Source organism: Xyrauchen texanus, chromosome 30 (genome assembly GCF_025860055.1).
Source record: "Xyrauchen texanus isolate HMW12.3.18 chromosome 30, RBS_HiC_50CHRs, whole genome shotgun sequence".
NCBI lineage: Eukaryota > Metazoa > Chordata > Actinopteri > Cypriniformes > Catostomidae > Xyrauchen > Xyrauchen texanus.
This window is the reverse complement of record NC_068305.1, coordinates 36,357,679-36,384,500: the sequence shown is the minus strand read 5'-3', so window position 1 is coordinate 36,384,500 and position 26,822 is coordinate 36,357,679. Positions and strand designations below refer to the sequence as shown.

Here is a 26,822-nt window from a genome sequence, read left to right as displayed (position 1 = left end):
TTTTCAATTTTTTTTATTTGATAAAATGTTATGAAACTGAAATGCATAAATCTTAAAAAAAAAATTTAGCTAGTAAAGCAGAAAGTTCAATGAAGATGAATGAGAAGCAAGAGTGTAAAAGATAGCAATATATAATAGTTTTGAAATTCACAACACACTACACAAAGAATCGCAATCTTATTGTATCACAACCCAGATTTTAATATAAAATCGTTTTACCACAACCTTGTTGATACCAAGTGGGTGATACTTGGCCAGAATAAGCAGCAATCAGGACCAGACTTGAGTCAAAAGTCTGTCTACACAAGGCTAGTATTTACAGACTGATTGGTGACAAGGACACGTTGGAAGGAACTGTTTACTTTGCCATGAAATGAGAAATGTACTGCCATTATACGTACAAGATCATTTACTTCCCCATTGGTTTCGGCTCACACAATCCTTCTTGCTCCCAGCCTTCATTTGCACTTTGTCAGGAAAACAGACATTTTATGTCAAGGCACTGGGGAATGAAATTAATAAAGAGAATGCATGGTAGATTATCTTCAATTATGAATACTGCCAGAACAGGAGTATAAAAAAAATAGATATTCAAACCTTCCTCTGCTGTACTGAAATTAAATTAGTTTATTGGTATGCCGATTGAATCAAATGTGTTTGTGTGTTTTCACACTTCAAAGATAATATCTATAAGGCATATTCCAATAACAGGGTTGTGTGCCATTCAGAAATTAATTGACAATGCCTTTTAAATACCAATGTTATTGCTGAATTTAAACTTAAAGAAACAGAATGAAAACGAAATAGTTGAATGATACAAGGCATTTTTAAAAGTATGAATTATCATAAATATGTTGTCATACACACAACTTGGGCGGTATTTCCAGAAACATTTGATGATATTAAAATGTTTGAACTGGCATCCATAGAAATGTTTATTTATTTTTTATTTTAACCTTTTGTTAAACTACTGTGTGTGTGTGTGTGTGTGTGTGTGTGTGTGTGTGTGTGTGTGTGTGTGTGTGTGTGTGTGTGTGTGTGTGTGTGTGTATTTATCACTTTGTGGGGACCAAATGTCCCCATAAGGATAGTAAAACCCGAAATTTTTGACCTTGTGGGGGACATTTTGTCGGTCCCCATGAGGAAAACAGCTTATAAATCATACTAAATTATGTTTTTTGAAAATGTAAAAATGCAGAAAGTTTTCTGTGAGGGTTAGGTTTAGGGGTAGGGTTAGGTTTAGGGGATAGAATATAAAGTTTGTACAGTATAAAAACCATTATGTCTATGGAAAGTCCCCATAAAACATGGAAACACTACATGTATGTGTGTGTGTGTGTGTCTAAATTCAAATTTCTATGGGTGACATTTCAGACAATTCCACTTCATGTTTATGGAAATTCACAGGTATATAAAAAAATTACTTATATGTTATAAATGATGGTGGAAAAACATTTTCAAACTCTAATTTCCTTTGTAATATATCATAAAAATCAAAGGGATTAGAATATTTTATCAATATTTATTTTTATAAAATGTATCTGAACTTCATATTCTAATCTCTTATTTTACATTTCATGGAATAAATAGACATGATTAGTCCAAATTAATGATGCATTATTCATGTCTTGGCCAAAAAAAACTTTTGTTGTGTGACTTAGTCCAATTCAATAAATTCCTCTTCCTGTCAATTTAATTCAATATTGTGTGAGAAGTGACTGAATTCAATTCAAATTGACACCCTTTCAGAGCAGTCATTAAATTCTGGATTGGCCCAACATACAGTGTAACTTACATCAGAGTAGTGAACATCCGATACATGCTTAATCGTTTTATGGTTGGTTAGTTACTATTCAGCACACACTCTTCTGCTCCAAAGTGATTTACAGGGTATTAATTGCGACCAGTCCTCTGGGAGCTGACTTGGGTTAAGTGTTGTCCTTAGGGGCCCAGTTATAATTGAACTGGCTTGAGAAGCTGATAATTTAGTAACTCCACAGTTCCTTGGTCAACACAGCTTGGATTGTACCTACAACCTGTGTGTTAGCAACTAACCTCATGAACCATAGGCTGCCACGACTACCCCAAGCTGGTTTCAGAGTAGGCCATATGGATGAAAAATCTCTTTCTAAACCGTAACAGACGCCACTTTGAAATCTCCGTGTCGCAATTATTGTTCACCAGTCAACATGCAGTCGACCAATAAATCATCTTTGTAATTATCAATTGATTAAAAAAAATCTATCTGATGGAGAAACCAACTTGCAGGCATAATACATCAATTTAAATGACATTTCTTAATCCAAAAGACTTGGCAATCACCAGAGACCAATTGCAGGCCACGAGATACCAGCAAACTATTAATAACAAGACTTTGACTGTTTCGCCTTAACATCATTTGGAAAAGAGCTTCCAGGGGTTCATTTAAAATTGACTGATAATCCCCAAGCGTTGCGTTACACCCGATATAGAACTCATCTTGAGCGTCCTAACACTTCTCAAGATATAGGATCAGAATGATGGAATAAAAACACTATGGGTCTATGGAGTCATTAACAAAAACAATTAACTTCCTTGGACCATTATAGTTCAAAATGAGTAAAGGAGGTATTTACATTTACATTTATGCATTTGGCAGGCGCTTTTATCCAAAGCGACTTAAAGTGCACTTATTACAGGTACAATCCCCCCGGAGCAACCTGGAGTTAAGTGCCTTGCTCAAGGACACAATGGTGGTGGCTGTGGGGATCGAACCAGCAACCTTCTGATTACCAGTTCAGTGCTTTAGCCCACTACCACCACCACCACCACCACCACCACTTTATTTAATTTAAAATATTCAAATCAAGACCTGAAAGAAAAAAAGATAAGTGGAGAAACTTTGTAGTTTATTAGGATTTTACTTTCAAGAAATGTACAGGGCTGACAGAGTGTGAAAAGTGTTTTATTTAATTTGTCTACTAACAATGTCCAACCGTGTATGTACATGCACGACAGAAGATTTGTCATTTTTATATAATTTTTTTCTTAAACTCACGAAAATTCCCATCGAAGTGTCATTTCCAGCACATCTCAAATTCTGTAGTGTTTGAAGGAATATTCCAGGTTGAATACAAGTTAAGCTCAGTCGACAGCATTTCTGGCATACTGTTGATTACAACAATATTCATCCTTTTCTTTCCCAAAAAAAAAAAAAGCAAGTTACAATGGTTAAAAGTTAAAAAAGCAGAAATGCGAAGCTTATAATTTTATAAAAGCACTTACATTAATTCTTCAGTTAAAACGCATGTATTATTTGAGCTGTAAAGTCATTTTATGGTTTGTTGACATTATATCGTCATGGCAACGAAGATGTAAAATTGACTATACTTTAAATAGAAAAGGTTAGTAAGTGATTTTACTCTAATGTTATGTTAACATCATATAGTTGTTGTCATGTGGCTATACTTTTGGTGAGTATTTTAACATACAAAATGGCCCCATTCACTTCCATTGTAAGTGCCTCACTGTAACCCATATTTTTGCTTTTTTTTTAAATATAAATGAGGGAATTACTCATTAGAAATTAATTTTTGTGGTAATCAATATTATGCCACAAATGCTGTCGATTGAGCTCAACATGTATTGAACCCGGAATATTTCTTTAATAGGATTCTGTGGTGGTAATGACATTTTTAACATTTTTGAAATAAAATGACCCACTCAATTGTCATGCTGCTAAGGCTAATTTCAGATCTAACATAAATTCACACGATCAGATTATATTTTCACACAAATAATATTTTAACACTTTTTGTATAATTTAGCAACATTGTAAATGACACCCAACAAAAATACTCTGCTCACAATTAAAATGTACCTTTATTTTTCTTTCTTTTTTCAAACATCATATATATCGTATTTCATCGCAAACTTGATTTTTAGTGACACTTCTGCCAACTTGGTTAAAAAGTACGCTAACTTTTGGAAAAACCTTATAAGGGGTAAAAACATTTCTGTGATGGAAATGACGCATATAACAGTGGAGAGTCATGATTTCTTTTTAAAACAGATAAATGTTACATTTATTTATGTTTATTTCACTTTTTGTTTAGATTATTATAGTTTTAAACATGAAATAATTTGTAATGAATTTTCTGTTTAACAGTCTGGGTCTGAAACAATAAAATTAATACATAAAAAAGGCATTTGATAACCACCAAAAATAAATTATGAAGGTTAAATTACACATTCAAGTTTGAGATAAGTGTCCAAATAATTTTTGGGACTACTGTATACTGTATAATTATCAACAATCTTTTAATTGCAGCTTTTTCTGTTTCTACACTCCCTTTTGTATTTTTGGCTTCCAATACAAGTGAAAATTACTCTTCTTTCACATTAACCGCCGCATGTTACATTTCTGGCTCCTGCAGTCCAATTCAGCCGAGGTTGCAGCCCAGCATGATGGAAACAAAATTTGTACTTCACACCATTTTAAATCTAAAAGCAACAAATAACAGTGGACATTTTCTCATTTATTGTCCGTAATTGTGCTCCCAGCTGGCTGCATATCCCAGTGAAGGCGGCAACATATCATTTTCTAAACCGCATTATTTAAATTCAGCATGACAGCAGTACCGTTCCCCAAAATGAGGTCTATGCCCTAATCATCTCACTATTTCCGATTGCGTGCCTCTCCAACTGTGCTACTAATTTCCTCTGAACTATATTTGAGGAACAAATTGTTAATGACAATTCCAAATTTATCATCAGCATTTAGGGTGTGTGGTGCATAATTCACTTGGCACAAAGAGGGATCAGAACAAAGCACAAAGATCAAATTATAAATTGTGAAAATAATCAAACATTTTTGTTGTAAGCAGAAAAAAAGCAACTATAGCCAATTTAAAGAAACAGTTCAGCACTTTAAGCTACAGTAGTTCCACTTCCTAATGCAGCCCATTGCTATTTTCAGAATAGCATAATATGTTACTACTTTTACTATTGATGCAGTATGCTAAACACAGAATAGGAATTTTCTGTATGTATAGATTTCCCCCAAAATGCCAGATGCTTGACTTGACCTTCCGTTGCCAGTGATACGAATGATGAACCATAAGTAATATCAGCCATTTTTCTTGACTCATCACTTGATCAGACTGCCAAATGTCAACATATTTTAACCAAAAATACAAAATTGTTCATGTGACAAATTCATAACATACTACTGTCAGAATCGTTTATTGTGAAATAATGCCTATTGTTTCACGTAATATTAAAATGTAGGCTGAAGTGTACATTTTAGTGTACATTTACAGGTTCTATTACAGTTAGGATGCTTGCTTAGAAAGCAGCTGCCTAGGTAGCTAGGCAGCGATGCAGCTCACTAGGTTTTTTTGCCTATACAAGGAGGCCAAATACAAGGAGTATTTGCCTTGTGAGTATCTGCCCTTAAAACAAACCACTGCACTCCAACTAAACTTTCAGAAGAAAGCAATTGCCTGAAGCGAAGAATTGTAACATTGGATAAAGCAAACATCAGAGCGTTGACTATGATTACATACCTATCTGAGGTGCTCTGATTGCTTTTGATGAATGTGATAAAAAGAGACTTTAAAGACACGTGTGTGTGCTATAGAGTCAGAAACGCTCGTTCCTGTAATAATTTCACATGGTGCACCCCGAAGATTCTAGCAAAACTATGAAACTGAGATTCTTTAGCATTTAAAGACAACATGAAATTACATTTGCAAAACATTTAAAGAAAACATTCTCCAAAAAATGGAAATGCACAGCTCACTTATGCACCCTAATTTAGTTTGAACCAGTTTGATTTACTTTCCTCTGTGAAACACAAATGAACATATTTTGCAGAATGCCCAAACTGCTATTTTCCATACAATGAAGGTGAATGGGGACTAGGGCTGTCAAGCTCAAAAAGGACAACAAAAAAAGGACCATAAAAGTAGTATATACAATTTGGGCACTTTACTCCAAGTCTTCTGAAGCCATAAAAACAATTTGTGTGAGATTTGAGAGCTTTTAATCTAATAACAACGTACATTTCAGTCTTTTTATAACACAAATCCATCATATGGTTGTGGGAGATTTTGAATATAGCGCCCAAATTGTAAAAACTACTTTTAATGAGTGTTTTTCCCAGAGTGACCAATCATATTCATTGCAATGAAAATAGCAGCCTCTAGTATTTAAAGAAAAATACTAGCTTTAAATGACATGAGAGTAAGTAAGCAAATTACATTATTTAAATGTATGGATGAACCCCTTGAAAGTACAAGCAACTCTTCAGGCCACTGAGAAAGATATGCTAAGAAACAAGAATATCCTCCAATATGCCATGCCAGATGTGTATGACTTTCTTTCTTCTGTGAAACACAAAAAGAGATGTTTTGTAAAATGTTCAGGCTGCTCTTTTCATTTTTAAAAACAGAGTTTAAGAAAAGCTTATAAGTCATTCATAGAACTCAAGTGTTTTAAGGAATAGTTCACCCAAAAATGAAAAGTTAAAAAAATATCTCAGCTCCGTTGGTCCTCACAATGCAAGTGAATGATGGCCAGAACTTTGAAGCTCCAAAAATCTCATAAATGATAGATGTGGGTAGGGGTGGGCGATATAGACACTGGCAACCAGTATACATTTTGGATTAACGTCTGTAACGCGGTTACGAAAAATCTGAAAAGAAATGTGCACCTCATTCTATTCACGTAACACGTACGCTGAACACATTCTGTTAGAGAAATGGAGAAGGAAGGCAGAATGGCTTCACGTGAGACTGAGCAACTTCAATGGCCTTCTTTTTGCAATCTAAATATGCTTCTCATCTCAAACACGCAGCACTGTTTCACGTGATTGTCGTCCAGCAGGCTCCCAGATTGTGCTCCACAGATACGGGAACACAGAGTGTGTGATCACTCGCACTAAATCCGGTTTCTCTCTATCAAAGTGGTTTAAATTTATAAAGTATTTAATTAAATGACTGGATTTTTCAAAAATAGCCATTACAATATGGTTATTTCATATACATAAACCAATTTTTATAGATTTTTTATTTTGTTTAAATATATTGTGATATATATATCGTTATCGTGATATAAATTAGTGATATCATGATATGAGATTTGGTGATATCGCCCACCCCTAGATGTGAATCAGATCAACATTTTAAAGTCCTTTTTTTTATTTTTTATTATTATATATCACTTTTCTCACAAGTGTTTTTCTTATTTTGCTTTTTCCGATTCACATTCTTCCTGCATATCACCACTTTCTGGGAAGGGAGGAGAATTTACAGTGCAAAAGGACTTAAATATTTATCTGTTTCTTATCCTCACCTTTCCGATTTCATCTGAAGACATGAAGTTAACCTTTGGAGTCATGGATTACTTTTATGCTGCATTAAAGACCTTTTTGGAGCTTCAAAAGTTCTGGTCACCATTCACTTGCATTGTATGGACCTGCAGAGCTGAGATGTTTTTTCTAAAAATCTTTGTGTTCTGCTGAAAAAAGAAAGCCATACACATATGGGATGGCATGAGGGTTTGTAATTGATGTGAGAATTTTCATTTTTGGGTGAACAATCCCTTTAAATCATGTCTTCTGAAGTGATACGATCGGTATATTTAAGAAACAGACCAAAAGTTAAGTGTCTTTATGTCCTATTTAAAGCATTACATTTTCAGACTTATATATGACTAAAAATCAATCCAATCTTATACTAGATATACAGATGACACAGTTGTTTTGATGATAGAAATGTTCTCTTTGTCAAGAAAGCTTTACTATCTCGGTGCACTTTCTTTATAGTAGCTCTCTTCGAAGACAGCAAAACATCTTCCCGTAACTATACGTTTCTGTTCAAGCAATGATTACTCCATGAAAAGGTAACCTAGATGTTTTCCTCATAGAACGGACTACATTATTTATAACCATGACAAGGGACAACGAGTTTCGAGAGCTTTAGTTAACAGTAGACTAAATTCTTATTAAACCATATGTAAATGTCCACGAGGACCCCAGAGAGGCGGTATTTAGTGGCTAGTTTCCCAGCCACAGCGCAACGGTCCACCGAGGCCAAGTGCATCTAGGAAAATCATCAATCATGTGTACCAGTTCACACCTGAACTCTCTCTAATGCCCTAGATAGAGTCACTATCCTTGAAGGCTGATTCAATTATTTACCCAGCAAATAAATTATTACATAATGCCGCAGCACAAAACGTCCCAAAGAAACGGATACTTGCCAGAGATGTCTCACAATCGGTTTCAATCTGCAATATTTAGAGAGCAAAGAAAAAAGTTAAAGAGATGAAGAATGAAGGAGGTGCCGTGCTATCAGGAGGGTGTTGAAGATTTGCAGAAATGCAAAGCTGCCGGGCACAAGAGGGATTTTAGTGCGGCCTGCTTAACCTACAACCTGCTGTGTATCACTGCTGCTGGAAGGGGCTCCGTGTTCGGATGGAGATTACAGGCTCTGATAAGCGCTACATTCACTGGCCATTAAACCAACGTACAATTGCATTAACCAAACCTGAATGCAGGTTTCAATGTCAAAACATTAGCTCACACTGTTGGTGTGACTCTGGGACAAAACAAGACAATAACTACGTTTCAATCCAAGAATTTTTTGTGAAAAAAGTTAGACATCCGTTTATTTATTAAAGTTGCTTTTCCACACTATTCAAAATAAAAGACGGCAGTCCTGAAATTAGCCCATAATAAAAAAATAAATAAATAAATAAACATAATTTCTATGCACAAAGATGTTTTAAATTAAAAAATTAATACACAATACTTGGAGAAAAACTTCAGTATGCTTTATTGGAACGCTAACTTACAGCCCAATTCTATACAATTATTGTCTAGTTTACTTTTGAAAAAATGCCGGAAAAATTCCCTGTATTAAATTAAATAAATTAGCCTACCAAATGAATAAAGCATTAAATAAAATAATTACCAAATGAAAAAAAATTATATTGTTAGGCATACTTGCCTTTTCTTTACACAAACTTAAATTAGCTTTATCCTGTTCTGTAGATGAAAAAGTCGGCAGAATGACATTTTCAAAATGTTCTATACTTTTCTCAAGACTATAAATATGCGTTCACTTTCAGAAAACATGCTTTTGAACATTTTAAAATGTTTAAATATTTTAAATCATTTGCTGAGCTTCTTCAGAAAATGTAAATTGCATTTTGACACTAAAATTTATTTTAGATGACAATCAAGTTCAGTTGATCGTTAAAAGTTGCTGGACAAATATGCTGGACATAATGTAGTTGTGATGGTGATTCTTTAGATTAGATGATTGTTCAAAATAGCCTATTGAATATCAGGAATGTATCATATGTAAACCCTGATATTACACTGCAGCAATTATTCTTTAACCTGTTGATGTGCACCCCCTTTTTGAGCACAAAACATGAAAATGACATACGTGAACTTAAATGGCTGTATTTACTGGAACCTTTGGAGTATGGACACAGTTGTAGTATCTTTTGAAAGAAGACACTTTGGGCTTTATTTCCCATTCAGAATTAATATATGTTGTTATTTTTGAAAGTTAGAGAAGCTGAAATTTATAGAAATGGAAATATTTTTTATATGTTTTATAATCTAAAAAAACAATAATTAAAGTGCCAAGACAACCCAGAAATACAATGTTCTCAAAGCCACACGTCTAAAGAAGTTATGTTTCAAATTTGAAGAGTAAAATTAAGGCTCTGTCTTTCAAGACGACACAAACTCTGACTGCACTGCTTGACTATTATGAATAAAACTATGCCACATTTTTAAAAACAGACTTTGGAGACTCATTTTGTTAATGAAACTCTAATATAGAAGCTAATATACAGATTTACAACAAGAATGCTGCACAGATTGCATAGTTTGTTGAAGAACGATGACGAAGCGTAAATCTTTCAGGCGAGATCTCATGTAAACAATGGAGAATATATCAATATTTCTCAGATTAATCACTTTTATGGACAAAAAGTGCTATTGGAGGTTTTTCAATGATCGCTTGTCATGGACAATTGACCCAAGTGTGTTGAACTGGATTCATCTGGCGATCGCGTTTTAGGTATGAAGTCCCATTTTGATATTGCTTGTTTTGATTTGTACTCCTGGTGCAAATAACTAAATTGCTGTTTCTGGAGTATTGCTATCATGAAACAGAGATTGGATATCAATGTTGAACCCTTGGACCTTTGAAAAGATGTATAATTTGTTAACAATAATTACATTTATAGACTTTAAATTATATTGTAAATGTAAGCAGAGTGACGTAACTCCCGACTGCGGTGAAATTACGTATCAACAGGTTAATAGCTGTGCACACAGCATATACACATCAAAGGATGGTCCTTATTTAATTTAATTTAATTTCTTAAAAGGGACAATACATATTAATGAACATTTTCACAAATGTAAATATGTCAGATTATAGCCTTAGGCTAATTTCCATCTGCAGACCCTCTACGAAGACCGAAAGCTTCCCCACTACTTGTTGCAGGTTGCCAGCTTGAACAGGGTCATGATGATTTGCTTTCGGGTCGGAACCGGTGACAACCTGCGATAGGCGCAACATCAGGACCAAAATTACAGTACTATCAGAAGGGCAACTGCTCCCTTTTGATTGCAATTCTTCATCTTCTGATTGCATTTATTTGTGAAATTGAAATGACAGTAAGCTGGCTAATTTCAATGAATTGTCTCAATACTCTCCCCATTTTACAAAAACTTCAGTGGAAAAAATTGAGGGACATCTGGGAGGCGAAAGGTACAAAATGAGCGATAAACACGCATTTCTGTATGGAAATGGTTTAAGGGCAGATTTCTTTTGCGATAAACCAAAACTAAAGCGACAAAGTGTTTTTAAAGGCATGACGTCGTATCGACTAGGCTAATGTGGCACTCATTGAATCACGTTACTATACTGAAATGTTTGCAAAATTATTTTACGTGGCACGATGTATGCTGTATATTGTGGCAGTTTCCTGGTGAAATGAACACTAAAGGCTCTAAAACACAAATCACAAGTAAAATGGCAGATTATCAGTTAATAAACACTTTTTGCCCTGTTCCTCAAACAATGCTATTATATGACATCTTAAAACTTTTATGATAGCCAAGGACTTGTAAGGCAATACATTTGAACATTTGCATTATATAACCAACTACATTTACAACCTACTTCAGATGCGATGAAATTGCACGGCAGCTCAACTGATAGGGTATTGCAAAGGAACGGGGTACGAGTCCCGAAGAGCATGCGAGCCGACACGTGAATCGATAGTGCCATAGGAGCACTATCTGATGATTAATTATCTCACATTTGCTTTTTCTGACATTATTGGTTAGGTTTAGGTTTAGGGTAGGGTGGTTGATTTTTTTTATTTAAAACTCAAGAGCATTAACCTTGTTGTTTAACCTCAAGTGGGATTTACCTGCAGTGCCCAGGTTCATTCATGGCATGTGCCCGCTTTTTGACTTCATAAATTATATTGAACTACAGCTACAGATGTCTTGGTGCTAAATTTGGTCAATAAAAAAAAAATTAAAAATTATTTCATCTATGGTTACAACAAATATTTTACCAAAAAATTAAAAGTCCTTAAAATCAAACACTTAAATATGTTATTTCATTGGCCCATCAAAAAGTGAAATTTTGTGTTTTTACACAAAAAGGTACACAGTAAACCGACACAATTTAAAGGTGTATTTCCACCTCAACGTTTTACTGCATTTTGTATTTATGTAGTCTTTTTTAACATTAATAATGATATCACAGTTCAAATAACATGTGCAATTATTTTCACAATACACGCAATTCAATTTCTTTTGTCCAAATCGTTCAGTCCTACAGTGACACTTCATAGTACTGACTTTCTACTGTCTAATGGGTTTGCTGTTGTGTAACGGTCAATGCATTAACTCGTGTATTTGACTAACAGTTTTGTTATTTGGTTAGATCTAGCAGGAATTGTGCAAATTCAAGACAAAATATTTACCAAGCCAAGCAACACATCAAACACAAGCAATTGATGAAGATCTTGTCTTGGCATGCAGCACAAGATGAGAATAACATGACAGATTAATTATTTGACAGTAGGGCTGTCAAATAAAAATTTGAATTTCAAATATTCATCGAATTTATGAAAAAAATGCAAACACATGGGAGTGGTGGTGGTGGCGTAGTGGGCTAAAGCACATAACTGTTAATCAGAAGGTCGCTGGTTTGGTCCCCACGGCCACCACCATTGTGTCCTTGAGCAAGGCACTTAACTCCAGGTTGCTCCGGGGATTGTCCCTGTAATAAATGCACTGTAAGTTGCTTTGGATAAAAGCATCTGCCAAATGCATAAATGTAAATGTACATTTTATGAAAAGCCTATAGAAGAAATTAATGGGGAAAATACTTCCGTAACCCAGACAGCTGAATAAGTGGATCGAAAAAAATATGGTGACTAATATACTGAAAATCTCCACAGAAAGTCCTACAGGACTAGAGGGACATGAAGGTGAAAAACTAGTAACAGGAAAACTATCCCTTTAACAAATCAGGATGCATTCATGAGTGAAGGAAATGTTATTAACGTACTTCTCAACATCATATTTCATGTTAAATGCCAAATGTCAAAGTTAAGACCTCTAGATGTGTTTTTCATACTGTGAAATGTGCATCACGCTGCTACAGCTCACAGAACACAGATGACACAATTCTAACTGGTGTTTTTATTTTAATAAACATTAACCTATATTTTTCCACGCAGTTCTCCTGAGGTAATAGTCCTAATGCATTACAGAAGACAGCCATGATAAAGGATAGAAAAGCAAGGAGGTAATTATGCAATATAGCACCAGGGTACCAGCCCTCAACTCTCATGAAATCAAGCTTTTATGCAGAATCCAACATTATAACAGAGAATCCCCTGTACCTGTCATACTGTTTTGTTTCCTCTATCTCAAAACATCATATCTAGAAGTGATCCGTGTCATCTCATAAAGCAAATTATAAAGTCAGTAGCATTTTCTGTATGTTTCTTAAAGAAATACTCTTTTCCGGTCTTAAAGGGATAGTTCATCCAAAAACGAAAATTCACTCAACATTTCCTCACCCTCACCCTCATGCATCCCGGATGTGTGACTTTCTTCCTTCTGCAGAACATAAATTATGATTTCTTTATTTAAAGAAGAATATTTCAGCTCTGTAGGTCCATACAATGCAAGTAAATAGGTGCCAAAATCTTGATGCTCCAAAATGCACTTCATACGACTCCAGTGCCATATTTTCAGAAGCGATATGACCGGTGTGGGTGAGATCAATATTTAAGTCCTGTTTTGCTTGAAATTCTTCTCCCTGCCAACGCAGGGGGTGATATGCATGTGAATGTGAATCACCAAAAACAAAAAGAATAATGTGAAAGTGATCTGTGTCTCACCAACAACTATCATATCACTTCTTAAGACTTAAGATTTAACCACTGGAGTCTTATGGATTACTTTTATGTGTGATTTTTGGAGATTCCAAATGTTGGCACACATTCACTTGCATTGTATGGACAATGCAAGTGAATTTTTATTTTTCTAAAAATCTTTATTTGAGTTCAGCAGGTGAAGAAAGTCATACACATCTGAGATGGCATAAGGGTGAGTAAATGATGAGAGAATTTTATGTTTTTGGTGAACTATTCCTTTAAAGGTATAGCCTAGTTACCACCAAAATTTTAATCTGTCATAATTTACCCACACTTATGTTGTTCCGAATCCAAACCTGTTCTGCAAACCTGTTCCGCAAATCTGCGGAACACAAAAAGTGATATTTGGCAGAATATCCTGGCAGCTCTTTTCTTTATAATTGTCCAAGAGACAGAACCAAAAACTTTTGAAACTTTAACTTTCAGTCTGGTTCTCACACAAAGCAATAGTATGTGCTCAGAAGACTTGGAATATCCTCACAAGCACATGGACTACTATTATGATGCTTTTTTGTTACATTTGGAGCTTGACAGTCCCAGTCCCCATTCACTTTCATCATATGGAAAAGAGCGGCTAGGAAATTCTTCTAAAGTTCCCCTTTTCTGTTCTATGACATTAAAGTTATATTGATTTTAAATGACGTGAGGGTGAGTAAAAGATTTATTATTGGATGATCTATTCCTGTAGGAAAGCTGCAGAAAAATGTGCCCTGCTCCAGAACTCCACTGAACGCCTCACAAAAATGTGTATTCTTTGTACTTCCTTATGTATTTGATTTCAAAATGTATTGATTTAGTCCTGAGAAGGATGAACCAACATTTTCAATTCCATAACACACTCACAACACTACACAAATAAAGAGCAGAATATCATAGAGATTGCCTAACTGGCCCAAAAATGTATATTCTGTTATCATTTTCTCACTCCCATGTTGTTTCAAAACCATGTAACTTTAATTCTTCCATGAAACACAAAGGGAGATGTTAGGCAGAATGTTCGCAACCATTCACTTTCATTGTACATAAAAAAGATGCAATGAAGTTAATGGTGACTGAAGAAAGTCATACAGGTTTGAAACAACATGAGAATGAGTGCATAATAACGGAGTTGTCATTTTCAGGTGCACGGTCCCCTTTAATCTCGAGTCAGACATGTTTCTCCAATCACACTCATTCTAGTGGAAGTGTCAGATCATTTGACGAGATGAGTGTGTGCTTTGAGCATCTGCTCTCATTTGCCAAGACCCACAGTCCCGTTGCTGAACATCCAAACTGTAAGCCTTTAATCTGGGGCATGATCCAAGCTGCTACCTGATACATTTGCCAATGTTATCAATGTCTGTGTCTGTGAACATGACAGCACTGCTGCTCCACTGAGACCATGGCTACTGCAAATGCAGCTGCACTTTTGCGTGTGCAAGAGAGTGCATGCATGACACAACACAGATTATCCTGACAGCATGGGGAGAAATCAGAGTCATGCACGACGTGGGTAGTGAGGTGTGAAGTATGTTTATAGTGTATAATATATATATATTTGTACATACCATGGGACTTTTAAATATAACCAAGCCTGAAGTACACATGGGACTACAATTTTGTAATGTCTGCACTCCCAGTTGTAAACTCACTGATGACTGATTCACTGAGAAAGTGATTTGAATTCAAACTGCTAACCTGAGCTCCTGAGTTCAAACGAGCTCTTGTCGGGCGATTCATTAAAAAAACAGGTTCAAAAGAGTCATTTGTTCACGAATTGAACATCATGGCTCGCGCTGTATTTGTTCATATCATCAACAGAACGGGCGAAAAGAGGCTCGAGACAGACGGGTGGTGTGCGCTCAAAAGATGTATTCAATAACTCACAAGATTATATCTGACAAAACCGCATATGAAAACACACATTCTGACTGTGGCCAATGGCGACTAGATTTTAAATTATTGTCGCAATCATTTCTTTTTGGTCACAGTCTGGAGTTTACATACACCTTAGCCAAATACATTTAAACTCAGATTTTCACAATTCCTGACATTTAATCATAGAAAACATTCCCTGTCTTAGATCACTTAGGTTCAATACTTTATTTTAAGAATGTGAATTGTCAGAATAATAGTAGAGATAATTATTTATTTCAGCTTTTATTCCTTTCATCACATTCCCAGTGGGTCAGACATTTACATACACTTTGTTAGTATTTGGTAGCATTGCTTTTAAATTGTTTAATTTGGGTCAAACATTTTGGGTAGCCTTCCGCAAGCTTCTCACAATAAGTTGAAAAGAATTTTGGCCCATTCCTCCAGACAGAACTGGTGTAACTGAGTCAGGTTTGTTGGCCTCCTTGCTCGCACAAGCTTTTCAGTTCTGCCCACAATTTTTCTATCAGATAAAGGTCAGGGCTTTGTGATCCAATACCTACCACTCCAATACCTTGACTTTGTTGTCCTTAAGCCATTTTGCCACAACTTTGGAGGTATGCTTGGGGTCATTGTCCATTTGGAAGGCCCATTTGCGACTGAGCTTTTACTTCCTGGCTGATGTCTTGAGATTTTGCTTCAATATAGCCACATAATTCCCCTTTTTCATGATGTCATCTATTTTGTGAAGTGCACTAGTCCCTTCTGCAGCAAAGCACCCCCGCAACATTATGCTGCACCCCCATGCTTTACGGTTCTGACGGTGTTCTCCAGCTTGCAAGCCTCACCCTTTTTCCTCCAAACATAACAATAGTCATTATGGCCAAACAGTCACACCAGAGGACACAAAGTAAGATCTTTGTCCCCCATGTTCACTTGTAAATTGTAATCTGGCTTTTTATGGTGGTTTTGGAGCAGTGGCTTCTTCCTTGCTGAGCAGCCTTTCAGGTTATGTTGATATAAGACTATTTTTACTGTGGATATAGATACTTGTCTACCTCTTTCCTCCAGCATCTTCACAAGGTCTTTTGCTGTTGTTGTGGGATTGATTTGCACTTTTCACACCAAACTACGTTCATCTCTTGGAGACAGAATGGGTCTCCATCCTGAGAGGTATGATGGCTGCCTGGTCCCATGGTGTTTATACTTGCGTACTATTGTTTGTACAAATGAGCATGGTAACTTCAGGCATTAGGAAATTGCTCCAAAGTTTGAACCAGACTTGTGGAGGTCCACCATTGTTTTTCTGAGGTCTTGGCTGATTTCTTTTGATTTGCCATGATGTCAAGCAAAGAGGCACTGAGTCTGAAGGTAGGCCTTAAAAACATCCACTGGTACACCTCCAATTCAGTACACCTCCTGAAGCTAAATGGCTAATTGTCTATAATTGTCTGGAATTTTCCAAGCTGCTTAAAAGCACAGTTAACTTCGTGTATGTAAACTTCTGACCCACTGGAATTGTGATATAGTAAATTAAAAGTGAAACAATCTGTCTGTAAAATTATTTTGAATAAATTACTCGTGTCATGCACAAAGTTGATGTCCTAAAAGACTTGCCAAAACTGTAGTTGCTAATATTAAATCTGAGAAGTGATTAAAAAATTAGTTTTAATGACTTCAACCTAAATGCATGTAAACTTCTGACTTCAACTGTATTAATGTTAGTTAATGTTACTTTCAACATATACTAATACATGTTTATCATTAAGAGTTGTACAGTGTGTTACTGTATTAAGAACTTACATAAACTAATAAAAGTATATTTTTATAAATTACCATCAAACAAGATTAATAAATGCTGTAATAAACATGTTGTTCATTGTTAGTTAATGATACCCAATGAATTAACATTTGTTAATAAACCTTACTGTAAGTCTGGTAAATGTAACGTGTTATTTTTTGCGATTAATAGTTGAATGTTGAATGCAGTATAATTTTTCCTTCTTTTTTTTTGGCAGTCAGAGAAAATAATAGTTTTGATATTTTAAAATTCAGCAAATTAAACTTGTTTTATATCTTTATGTATAGGGTCTAATAATACATTGACAATGTACACTTAATTTTCTCTTGCCAAAAATATAGCTAAAGCTTGATGTAACATTAATCTGCACATTTGATCCTATAATTAAAAAATCCACCAGAAAACACCAGAAGATTTTGCCCAACTTCTAATTACAACATGTTCACTGATTTTATGGCACGTATACTTGTATCAAAAATTAATACCTGTAAAAATGTGTCTAATTAACTCAGTATTGTAAGATGGCTAGGGTAAATTCAGATCGCAGTGTTTACATACTGCAAAATAATAAGACAAAAGGTAACTACTGTTCGCTTCTGCATGCATCATACCCTACAGGCTCAAAACAGTCAATTGCACAAGCTACCTACTGTAACAGCCTCCTTTATGATATTGTACCAATCAATAGGACATGGAGGGAAAAAACTCCCAATCAATTCCTCTCCTGGAGTATAGTTATCATTCTAATCCACCCTAATATGTAACAAATGGTAATTTCCACAATTTAAAAAACAGCTATACATAAAAATGCATTTCTAAATGTGGTTAATTTTTTCTATAGCTTTAGACAAAATAGTAACAAGCTCTTGTATCATCTTTTTTTGTTTCTACATTATGGTGCATACAACCCCCCAATAAACAAATGTCCATCTGTCAAACAATACAGTGGGACAATGAACCCTTGCCATGGCTGAGTATGTAAAAATGTAGGTAAACAATAGTTCAGCATAATGTAATAATAACAATGCTTATTAATGAAAGTTACCATACAATGTGGCATTCTTATACTAAAGGGGTCACAAGTTGACTATCCCTACTCTAATCAAACACAACTGATCCAGCTCCAAACCTAATGACCCGCCTACATAAACAGCATTTTGGGCATTGGATATTCAAATGCTGATGCCAAAACATTCAGTTTCGGTAGGCAGATCACAAAGAGGACCACGTGAATGGCTTAACCACAAATATTTAAATCAAAACTTCTCAATCTATGCTTGTCAAAACCTGCAGAGTTTAGTTCCAACTCTAATCAAACACACATTAAAGGTGCAAAAACACACCTTATATGTCCCCAACCCAAGTAAACTGCGTAACAAGACCAGCACCAGGAGCGCCTATGATTCCCCAAAATGCAATCTAGGTAAGAAAATATTACATGACACGCAGGTGTGTTAGAACAGGACTGGAGCTAAAGTCCACACGCAGGTAGACATACAGGGTTCAGGTGAGAGCAGCCCTAAATATTGACGCTAAATGGCTTTACGCATCACAGGTACTTGGAGTATCCAGAACAAAACGGTCCAAGCGACCACCTCATGCAAAAAATCCTTTAGTGCACCAGCTCTAATTCCAGGGAGTTAATACCTCCAATCCAACAGAGAACACGAGAGGATGAGGACGCAACACGGACGCGCCTTTAAGAAAAGCATTAGCATTGGCAGGTGGGGCACGTGCCAATGTGCCATCAGCGCGCGCACATGACATATACAGGCTCCATGCAAAAATACTGTACAGTTGCCATCCGCGTCATCATATCCAGCCTCACCTCCCGATCGAGTTGCCTAATGATGCCCGTGTTGCTTGGATGGAGACGCTGTTCCTCACGCGCTGGCAGCGCTTTCACTGCATGGCTGTATAAAGTGTGTTGTGGTCTGTCACATCTGCAGCAGGTGTGTTCTCCCTCTTTGTGCGCTTTAATTAATTAGTCCGGGGAGTTGACAGATGCTGTACAGCTCAAGTGTCGTGACAACACTGAGCACAGAGACGCGAGTGAATGCTGCTTCAGTCTCTCCCAGCTGATACTTTACTCCAGATAAGCTCCTCCCCCTGTAAAGCGCTGTGAGCTGCGTGTGAGTGTTATCGAGAGTTTTAGTGGCGCCTAATGGTGAAAGGTGGAACTGCAGCAGGAACTCGTCTGACTGTTCTCAAGGTAGTAAATAAGCAATACAAACATTATTATCATCAACAATACAAATCAAATAGATGTACTCTAATAAGTAAGATAAAGAAACAGAAAGACGAACATAAACTGATAAATAATGTATAGGCTTCAACAGTAACACTTCACAATTAGGTTGTATGTGTTACTATGTTGTAATTTGCATTAACCAAGATAAATAAATGCTGTAAAAGTATTGTTCATTGTTAGTTCGTGTTAACTAATGTAATTAACTAACGTTAAAAAATACAACCTAATTGTAAAATTTACAATGTTGCCCTTATTACTAGTGAAAATGAAAAATATATAAAATAAGCAAGGAAAGGAAACAAATGGGAAAGGGAAAATTGTGACAGTAAATGTGAGTATATTTTGAGGGGTAAATATGAGATATATATATATAAGATATATAGAGTAGTAGATGAGAGATCTTTAAAAATGAAGCTTTAATTAAATCAAATTGAACTGAGATTCAAAGCTTTGCCATAATGAACTATTTTCCATGTGTTTGTGCCATCCAGTCCTTCCTATATTTTCAAGTATTGATAAATAAAATTAAAAAAAAATAAAATCTTAAATTTCATTTGTGAAACTGACCAAAAATCAATAAGGAAAAATAAATCGAGTCATAGTATTTAAGAACAGTGTTTGCCATTAAGGAGAGTATAGGTACATTCTTTGGCACTGGCAATGTCCAATATGCCATTGTGATTAATTATGGATAATTCACACACAACAAGTGTTTTAATTCATCGGGGTGTGATAAAAATCTTTCAAATGGCACTTTGTAGACATGGTTGAAATATAGCAGTACAACTTAGTAGTTAAAGATCTGGTCTGATAACTGAAAGATTGTTATGATTCATCACCATCATACCATTGTTAAAGTCATTCTAGATGTCATTGCAGTTAGTTTGTTTTGTCTTGTTTTCCAGTCAAAATATTAAAACATTCCAAAAACAAGATTTATTTATTTAAGTAAAATGGCATACAATATTAGGTCTTGTTTTCAGAGAAATCAGAAATATATTTTCACTATCTCACTAAATTCTGTCAATCAGGAAGACTCGCAGACTTGAGTGAAATTTAAGATGACATTTATTTCAAGTAATGAAATAAGTAATTGTCTCAAGTAATGTCTCTCTTTTTGCATAGGCCCCGTCTGGCAGTCTGAAGAATTTGTTCTCGGAACCGTCATATCCTGCCGGAGATAGAAGGCAGGGGCGAGGAGCCTACCCCCGTGCAGGACGGGACTCAACCTGTGGTGGTGGGGTGGTGGAGGTTGCTGTGTTAGCACACTGAAACAGCAATGTGATAGATTGTGACCAGACTTATAAAGCAACGGCTTACATGTGATTGCCCAGGAATTACCCTGCTAATGGTGCGATGATGTACAGCTGCTAGTCTTCTGGCTAGAGCTTCGCTGCACTTACATATATATATATATTTGCCAATGGGGTAATAAAGATAAAGGTAAACAAAGGTACACAAAAGTTAAAATAAGTTTATTTTTGTTACCCCACTGGCAGATAATTTTTCTTATTTTAAACATACATTTTACAAAATTTTGTCAGATTTCTTTGAACACAAGACTTAATATTGTACGCCACTTTTCTTGTCAAGTAAATATACAGTATGTTGTTTTTAGAAATACAAAATTACTAATTAAGAAAATAGTTTTTCGCAGTGAATAAAATATATCAGCTAAACGTGCAATTAGCAAAATCATTGGACATGTTGCTCGTGGATAAGTGTGCAGGTTGTGTTATTTGTGTGCGTAGACTATGTCCCCCATCACATGCTGAAATCAACCAATGAAAACATTAGTAGAACTGGGGTATGTTTTAACCCTCTACATTCTTCAATTCATTTAACCAAACTCAAGGGTCTGAATTGTCACTGATATCTGATGAGTTTACTCTAAAATGGCAATTTGATCCTACATATATAATACATTAAAACGTTTAGAAATTGAAGGCACACTCTCATTAATAATAAACCACAACGAGTCTGTCAAAGGTCGTTCGGTCTCTGATTCACTGCCTGTCATGTATCAATAGTCTTTGTCTCAAAAGCGGGTATGTATGCAGCTCTGTTTGAGCAGGAAAAGCTCCAGGGCTACAGCGCAATTCTGCACTTCGTTTGGATCCATCGGTCCTGAACATGTTTTTCCACACAACCAGTGCTTGAGTTTGAATGCTACAGCAAGTAGCAAGTCACAGCCGCTGGCCATGAGTGAAGCTTTCTTTTCCTTTTTTTAGATAACATGATACATTTAGGGTTATGGCTTTGTGAATGTCAACATGGAATTAAAATTGACCGAATGTAATTTCTCAATTCACGTTCTTTGATTTTTTTTGTTGTTGATTGTTTTCTTTTCTTTTTTGCATGATTTATCAGTGCATGTTATTCCCCCAAAAAATGTTTGTGTAATTGTCCATCTAAATGTAAGGGTTTCTGCTGACATCACCTGCTGAGTGGGTGGGGAATATAATGTTAACTAATAGCAAAAAAAAAGAAGCTGTTTAGGTATTGTTTTAGGCAGCTGCTGTAGATATCATTAATTTGAATTTAATTGGTTAACATCACTTCATAGTTCTGTATTAAATTAGGGTGAAATTAAACAGTTAGGGTGGCATCATTAAGTTGAATATATAAATCTACACCAAATATAAACTATTAGCAAAACACCTTATTTTAGTCGAAGTATAGTGTCAAAATATATTAGGCCGTATAAACAGCAGCAATTCACCCTCAACCTCATGCCATCCCAGATGTGTATGACTTAATTTCATCTGCAGAACATAAACAAAGATTTTTAAAAGAATATCTCAGCTCTGTAGGTTCATACAATACAAGTGAATTGTAAAAAAGACTGATGAGCACAAAAAAGAGCATAAATGTAGCATAAAAGTAATCTACACAACTTCAAAGTTTTAGTCACCATTCACTTGCATTGAATGGACCTACAGAGATGGGATGTTCTTCCAAAAATCTTATTTTGTGTTCAGCAGAAGAAAGTAAGTCATACACATCTGGGATGGCATAAGGGTAAATGATAAGAGAATTACAATTTTTGGCAAAACTATTCCTTTAAATATTTTGATTAAAAAATGAAGGTAAAGTCCCTTTAAGGCTCCGGGGCTCAAGTGAATCAGTGATTGATTTATGTGAACTAGTTTATTTATATGAACTGTCTGGTCGATCCGACTCACAAAAAATGAATAGGAGTTCCAGCACTAAATATAAGGGGATTGATTATTTTTACTGGTCAATTTACAAGAACTGATTTACAGTGCTAAAAGAGAGAAAGGATGGTTTAGAATAGCACGTTTGATTACTCTCTCAGCTGCATTGAGTTGTTCAGGTTGTAGTCCAAATAGCCATGGGTTCCCTCTGGCTTTTTCTACTGGTTTTATAAAGGCATTTTGGATGTGTTAGTAAAATAAGGTCTGTGGTAAACAGGGGCGTAGATTCCAGGGGGGATGAAGATACTTGGAGGTTTTGTTCTACAACATAAATTACACACCGTCATACCTCAAAGTGAATTTTGAAGTTGTCATCTTTTAAAAAAAAAATTTGTTGATAACAAGTTGCTAAATAAGAACTACAACGGTTTTCTGTATAGTCAGGCACGTACACTCACATGCTTGTGGTATTTGTAGTCCTTATCTAGCAACTCGTTAGCAACATAATGTTTTTTAAAATGCGGTGAATACATGTTGGAGGTATGACTGTGTGTCATTTATGTTGTAGAACAAAACATCCAAGTATCTTAAAGTAATGGTTACAACAGACCTTATTTTACTTATTCATTGAAAAACTCCATTATGAAAACCAATAGGAAATTCCAGAGGAAACCCATGGCGAATTAGCCTGGTTCCCCTCGGCTAAACAGCTTTTTTGCTACGTTTACAATACAATGTGATAAAAATATCATTTTGTAAGGCTACAGCACTGCTCAGTGGAGAATGTGGTTTGTTACTGCATTGTGAAAATAGCTGAGATACTGAAAAATACAGTTATTAGCTTCGCTACATAGCTATTTACCAACACTAATTAGCAAATAACGATTGATTTGAAATAACACTGTACTTCCCTTTCAAAAATTACAACATAAAGCTCAAATATATCCTCTATTAATTTTTAAAACTGTTCTTATCTTACTTATCGCAGCCCGTTCGGCCATGTTTGGCATCCGGCCCAATGGGAAAAGTCCCAGTTCTCCCAATGGCCAGTCCGCCCCTGGTCATGCATTTATCTGTGAACCACGCCGTGAGAGCTGCAGGTAGAAGTATGTTTCATGACTCAAGTAGGGATCTCTTGTTTGGACATTTTATTATTCCTATTGCACTCATTCTGTTCGGATTCTCAGAAACCGAGGACTTATAATTTATACAAACACATACATGTTTAATACATTTTGGGGTTTTTTTTTTACAGCCGTTTCAGTGTTTTAGGGTTCATTGACATTACACCATCATGGCAACAAAGTTGTAACTTTACCCAGAAAAGGTTTGTAAGTTATTTTATCATACTAAAATCATGTTAACACACATATTGTAAGGATTACCTTGTCTTGTTTCACCGTTGCCCTTTGTTTATCACTTTTTGTCACTTTTGTAACTCCTTAGTTTTCACTTTTGTCCCTTGTGTAGCTCCATAGTCTCCCTGTTAGCGTTCGTGTTCTCCGTTCATTGTTTTCACCTGCCCTCTTTAATTTGCCATTGGTTTCTGTTCATCACCTTGTTACCTTGTTTGAGTTCTGTTTGTTCATTGGCCCCCTTTCCCTTGTTCATGTATTTAAACCCTGTCTGTTTGTGAATGTTGTTTAGCCTGGTATGCTGTCCCTGCCCATGGTCTCAGTTTTATGTTTATTTCCCCATTGAGGGTTTTCCTTTGTGTTTATTGGTTTGTCTGTGTAATAAATTAAGTTTGCATTTAGATCCGCTCTCCTCGTCTGTCTTCGCTGCCTCCAGTCGTGACACATATTGTTTATGTCTTGTGTATATTTGAAGCAGTGAGTATTTTAATGTTTTCGGATTGACCCCATTCACAACCCATATTTGTATTTATTTATATTTAAAGAAAATGTTTGTGGTAATCAATATTATGCCACCTGTTGATTAAACTTGTATTGAACACGCAAAATTCCTTTAAGCATAGGCTGAAAGCTCTATATAAAAACAATGTCAACGTCAACATGGCAGCACCCATGAGGGGGCGACCCGCACCATGTAAAATTAAACCGCTTTTATTGGGTGACTGATGAGTATACATGATTTACATCTACTTCAAAAAATGCTATTCATGTCTTTATGCGCAAAACTTTGAATTAGCAAAACAATTACTGAGTGCACCTTTAAAAAAGTGTTGTTCGACAACCTCATGAGGTCAAACTATATTACAATATTATATGTTTATATTCTATTTTTTTTTTATATTAAGTTTGCAACTGATTTTTTTACTATGTTAGCAAGATGTGGTTTTCTAGTAAAAAAAAAAAAAAAACAACAAAAAATAACTAACAAAAATATATACAATTAGAAATAAATAAAACAAAATGTGTAACAGGGTTGAAAATGTAGCCTAAATTAAGCAGTCACTCTGTATGGACTATTTTGTTTTGTTTAGAGTTATTGATAAAATTTCCATGAACTAAAGAAAAATATACATTTTAAAAAGGGTTAGGAAACACAACGGTGTAAAAATGTAAATGTCTTAATCTTAAGAAATATAACACCTTTTTTAATAGGGAAGAAAATCAAGTGGTAACAGAATTGCGCACAAACTGTGGGACACAGAGAAACATTACGTTTTTGAAATGTAACATTAATTAATCATTCAAATTAGTTTCTAATTACAATGTATTTAATATCAATTCAACAGATGATGTCAAATGATTGTTAATGACTATAGTTTGAATATAGTAAATGTCATGACCACTGACGTGAAACAGGCCAAAATCCCCATTTAAAGGGGGGATACAGACAACTGATGTGTTTAAAACTACCTACTTTTAATGCTTGCTTAATTTATGTTAGATAATATTTTATCTAATATATCTAAAAGCTCTCACAACAAAAACACTTGGGGGTTGCCTCTAATGCTTTTGAAAATATTACGTTTTCATTCGTGGAAAGTCCTTGGTATTTTGATCGGTTCTATTTTAAAAAGAAGACAAAGAAGAATAGAGTGCGACAAAAGCCTATACAGTTTTATGATCATTACATTTTCATATAGAGTTTATAGGCATCCATTCGAAAGCTGAACTGACGAGGCTAAACAAAGACATCCTACACCTCAATTTGAGATATTCTCAGTTTCAGCAAACACACTTAATACATGAACGACCACAACATTGAAGAGTGGTTCTTAAACATTGCAGAAAACCCCTTATGTGAGGACACATTAATTGTAGGCTACTGATTTAGTAAGAATGGAATAGACAACCATTAATCCACTCCACCATGCCATTGCTACCTCCCTTTCTGTAGTGAGCATCTAATGTATGATCAATATGGCAAGTGACTAGTGTTAGCTGCAATTAGGAGACAATGCGTCCCATTGCAATGTTCAGGAGTTGCCATCTACATTAAATGCAACAGGGAGGATAATTGCATATTGACAAAAAAGGGTGCGAGAAAACATGCAGTAAGACACACACACATTTCAATTTACTGTCAACATGTGGCTTCAGAGTGGCTGTTTGTTGGACTTTTTATTGACCACTTTAAAACCAAAACCATCTGCCATAGAGTTGGATGAAGATGAATGGAGAAAGAAGGCACCTTTTGTGTAATTGACTTTATGAAACTCAGCATAGATGAAAATTTAATTGCTCAAGGTTTCTGTAAACCAACTGGAAGAGCATTCTATAAAAAAAAATTCAATTTCAATAATTTATATCTAAAGCACATTTAAAAACAGCAAGTGCTGACCAAAGTGCTGTACATTAAGATTAATAAGACAGTAAACAAATTACACACAAGTTCACACAAAATATAACACAAACACATATCGACACAGATCTAAGAGGTGATTTAAACATTTTGAAAATATAGACACAATCATTTAGACACAAAATATAAAACAAACACATATCCACCTGCTTGGATCCATAGGCTACAGAGAAAAGATCAGTCTTAAGAGATGATTTAAACACATCAATAGTGGGACAAGATCTGATATGAAGGGGTAAATATTCCACAAGCAAGGGGCTGCTACTGGGAAGGCACGGTCACCCTTTAGTTTTAGACGGGACCTGAGAACAAACAGAAGCATGCTGTTTGATGACCTTAAGTGGTGGTGAGAGAGAAGAACAGATATATACTGAGGTGCCAAGCCATTTAATGACTTGTAAACAAATGATAAAACCTTGAAATGGATTCTGTATTCAACTGGGAGCCAGTGCAGGCAGGCCAGTACAGGAGAAACACTGTCTCTCTTCCTAGTCCCTATGCACTA

General features: G+C 35.5%; 1 protein-coding gene across 1 annotated transcript in view; it reads right to left on the bottom strand.

Annotated features, from left to right (window-relative positions):
* The window catches only part of LOC127623698 (kelch-like protein 29), a 309,133-nt gene extending 289,958 nt beyond the window's left edge, over window positions 1-19,175 (bottom strand). Inside the window, exon 1 of the mRNA XM_052098152.1 lies at window positions 18,963-19,175. The gene's annotated coding sequence lies outside the window, so the exon portion shown is untranslated. The remainder of the gene's footprint in view (window positions 1-18,962) is intronic.
* Window positions 19,176-26,822: the final 7,647 nt, after the last annotated feature.